Source organism: Phalaenopsis equestris, unplaced genomic scaffold (genome assembly GCF_001263595.1).
Source record: "Phalaenopsis equestris unplaced genomic scaffold, ASM126359v1 Scaffold001301, whole genome shotgun sequence".
NCBI lineage: Eukaryota > Viridiplantae > Streptophyta > Magnoliopsida > Asparagales > Orchidaceae > Phalaenopsis > Phalaenopsis equestris.
Genome location: NW_018165740.1, coordinates 49,016 through 53,459, shown reverse-complemented (window position 1 = coordinate 53,459; position 4,444 = coordinate 49,016). Strand labels below are relative to the sequence as shown.

The following is a 4,444-nucleotide window of genomic DNA, read 5'->3' as shown; positions in this document are numbered from 1 at the left end:
CAGCAATAGGAAAGCTGTTCTGGGTGGCGGCAGTTAGGAGCAAGGGGAGAACAACAGGGCAGCTGCTGTCCGTGGACTGTGGCAGCAAGTTGGACTAGGGGTGTAAATGAACCAAACACGAACGAACAAAGACCGTGTTCGTGTTCAGTTCGTTTGAAATTAAGTGTGTTTGAAATAGACTCATGTTTGAAATTTTTCGTGAAGTTACTGTTCATGTTCGGTTCAATTTTTTAAAAATATGTTTGAAATGTTCGAATATTTCAAATTCTTACAAAATTATTTGTATTGTTTGAATTATTTGAATTGTTCGAAATCTTTGAAAGAGTTAAACCTGTATAAATTTAATGTTTAAACCTGTATAAATCACAACACAAATGCACAATAACTGAAACACAACTCACAATAAAATCATAATATCATATCTCATCTGTAAAAAATTCAGATCTAGAGGCAATATGCGAGATTTCACTCCCAAAAACTTCAAAAACTAGGCTTCCCTCCACTCCCAAAAACTATGTTTCACTCGAAGAAACTAATTAAAATCTAAAAGAAATATAAAAAATTTAAGCTAAGAGACGAATCTGAAGATAAATATGAAATATTAAAGAAAACATACTCAAAGATGACACATGTCGGTCAATTTTTTGATGATTGAAAATATGAAAATAAAAATAATTTTAGAGATTTAATTTAATATAATAGATATATAGTTTGAGTTTTGAAAGTAGTATGTTTTAATTTTTGAAAAAAAAATGAGACTAAATGGATCTCATCAGTCCAATAGTTTGCATAATCGACATCTATTTGGTCTGCGAACCTTTTATGTGTGATCGACAAGTTTTTCTATCTAATACAAATATTAAATAGGGTTTATTTTACCTAGGTTCTAAGTTTCCTATAGAGACAAACCCTTATAGTTAATTATATCTCAAATGATTAAGGTTACTTGAGAAAACTCTTGATAATAATCAGAGGTACTAGTTTTCAAGATTTCAAAGTTTAGGTTTTCACAGTAGGACGTGAAAAGTCAAATGGGAGTGGCTCAAATATGAACAGTTATTTCAGGAGTCCAAAGGAAGGAACAGGTAGGGGATGTCATAGATCATGAGGAGAAATCTTAGTGACTTCCCAAACTATCCTACTGTGTGACTGTGTTTTAGAGAAGATGTTATTTGAGTGTTCAATCCTGTCAATTTTATTATTTGGGACTTACACTTGCATAATAACTGGTTATGTAAATAGCTTGCAGAGATAAGAGGTTTTACGTCGCTCTTGCTCGGAACCTAAAGCGAGTTAGGACTTATGCTGCACAACCTGGTTGTGCAGGGGCCTAAAAGAGTGTGAGGATTTACGTCGCTCTAGGTGAGCTACCTCGAAGTCCTATGGGTTGTTTAAGCTATGAAAGTTTAGTTGGTGCAGACTCATTTTGCTGTTGTAGAGTGCACAATAGCTCCAGAATTTAAGTGTTTGAGACTGGTGATTTATGTTTCACAGTTTTGGTGTCAATGTTTGGTTTTGTTTTATTTCGATTTTGATTTTACATGCAGAATAAATAAATTGCAGGTAAATAAAATGTACTTGAAAAGTAAAATGCATTAAAGTAAAATGTTGTAGATAAACTGTAAAAGCGCACCGAGGCATCTGCTGCTATTGCGTGATTAATATTGCGAGCGTAGTATGACTTGCGACAAATTTAAATAAACTCACAAGAAAAATAAATAAGGCGAGAAAACCCAGCACGAAAGTCAAAAAAATGAGTCGTAAAAATCACGAGCAAAGGAAACCCTTAGCCACATATGAAAGATCAGGACTGAGTGTAAGACATTGGTAAAAGTGGGGGCTCAGAGCTGGACTGTGTGCTTCCCGATCTTGAACAAGAGTTACCAGTCCGACAATTTACAGAAGACAGTCTTTAACCTTAATCTAAGTGACTAGCCATGGACCTTCATAAATTTTCGCAGAAAAATTCTTTGATTTTCATGCAAAAGCTGTTGTTTAAGTCTTTTTTATGCAGAGTTCCTTTTAACATGCAAAAGAGATTTTTGTTTTATTTTGTAAATATTTTGTAAAGTCGTGTAATCCATAGGTTGGTCACTCTAATCGTGCTAGAACTACTGACAACCTAAGTGCGAACATAAGGGCGTCGGATGCAACCGATCCCACCAAGAGTCAGCGAATAGCATCATCGATCCTTTCCTCTCTTATTGAAGATCGTTTAGGTAGGAGATACTATTCTAATAATCTCACTTCGTATCCCTTGTTTAAGCACACATAAACAATGTTGTCATCGCCCTCGCCACCTAGACTCTAGACTTATCCTAGTCCGGTTATCCATATGTGACATTAACAAATTTCTTCAATTGCCAGGAGGATTTGAGTGTAATATCCGAACTCAAATCTCGGTGCACTGGGTTTCATTGTAGGTTAAGTCATTGAGGGAATTTCGCTGTTGATTTAATTAAGAAAGCATGGACTATACCTCGGTGCATCCTTATGTCCAGTGTCTTAATCAGTTTGTGAATCAGTGCATTCTTATGTCTAGTGTCTGAATCAGTTTGTGAATGAGGGTCAAGTGTCAAGTTTCATTATTTATTCGAAAATTAGGTGGATGAACGCTCACCTAGGGTATGCTCCTAAAATCTAGGAAACATATACTGAGAATTAGGTGGATAGACTCTCACCTGGGGTGTGCTCCTAAAATCTAGGAAGCCTACACTGAGAATTAGGTAGATGGACTCTTACCTAGGGTGTTTTCCTAAAATCTAGAGAGCCTACACTTTAACTTGTGCTTAAAGTGATTTAACGTGTTCTACCCCAATTAAGTGTTTTCCAAATAATCCTCAAATATTTTTAAGTGTCTTTCAAGTAATTAAATCAGAAATTCTTTTTTTTTTTGATTTAACCATGTAACAAAAATAACAAAACAAACGAAAAAAGAAGGCCGACCCACTTCCAAAATTAACAAAGCCAAGGAACGAAACAAGTGAATCGACCTTAAAAAAATTAAATTCTTTCAAAAAGTATAATTAAATCGACCCCTGAGAAAAGTACTTAAATCTGTTCCAAAATAGTGTTTTGATCAGCCCGAATGTTCCACAATTCCGAGTAAAAAAAATAAAGCTCAAAAACCACCAAATATTCTAACAAAGTGCAGCCCAAAAACCATGAAACGGAACCAAAAAGTACAACCCATAATGACACTTTCAAACAGCTCCAAACAATGGGCAATCAGTCAAGAGATCAGTCCAAAATTTCCTCCAAAATAACAAATACAAAAATCACAAATCAACCCAAAATCGGTACCTGAAATGACTCCAAAAACAGTGAAAGTATCGAGCAAGAGCAGCCCCCAAATGATGGGTTTAATGCCCCCAAAACAGTGGGTAGACCAACCCTCAAGAAATTATGTTTAAACCATCCACAAAGAATATATAGTATGCAGCGGAAGAATTCCTTTGTCACACGTGCAAGTATTCAAGTTCCAAATGTGGGACATGTAAACTCATAAGAACTGCACGTTATATATGTATACAAGTGGAAACCTTGTGTTAAGCAAGTAAATGCATCAGAATCGTGTGACATGTAAGAATTGAAGTTTGAGTGTTGGATATGTAAATACATATGAATTGCGTAGTATGTATGTATTTTTTCCTATCCAAACAATCGATTCAGGTAAGCAAACTCTTTTAATCAACATAAGATTCACAATTTCGATAAAAGAAAGACTCTGCAATGGTAAAAAGATTTCAATCATCATCAGCCTTTTAACCATGCTTAGTTGTTCATCACATTATACAATACTCTCAACTTATTATATAATTCAGCTCACTATCATTCAACTTACAAATAACCACAACACTTTACACTAAAACATAGGACAATAAAATCAATCGTTGTGAGAGAGTGCTATAAAACAACACATATTAAATAACTTTGAAATGTTTCCTGAAGTGCAGATGAAAGAACACAACATGCCAATGTAGAGTATAAAGGAAAAAAAAAGGTTAAGAAAGATTTACTAGCATGCCACTCAGTTCCTATGCATTCTACCAGTAAAGAAAAAAAAGATTAGAAGCCCATCACCTTGTGTTTGCAAAAGATCAAAAACTGGAAGAATGTGGTGCGAGACTAGTGCAATGCCATAAGCTGTTATCCTCTGCTTCAGCTGTTGCGCTTAAAAGGACGTACGTGACGGCGACTCGAGAATGCTCGTCTCCTCCTTCTGTGTTCGAGAGGAGGATGGGGGAGTTCGGCTCGGTGAGGGTTTAGGCGCGATGATTCGGTCGTGAGAGGGAGAGGTAAGCTAGCTAATGCTTCGATCGAGAAAGGAGAGCCGAGCAAAGATCTCCGTGCCGAGGTGAAGAGGCGAAGTCAAGCGAGGGTGAGCGGTGCAGAGGGGGTCGCGCTCGAGGGAGGGGCAGGGGGACATCGGTCAAGCGGGGGT

General features: G+C 36.6%; 1 protein-coding gene across 1 annotated transcript in view; it reads left to right on the top strand.

The window, feature by feature from the left end:
• LOC110033804 overlaps positions 1–4,444 on the top strand; it is a gene marked incomplete at its 3' end in the record, with an annotated part of 64,803 nt that overhangs the window by 12,862 nt on the left and 47,497 nt on the right. The window lies entirely within an intron of this gene.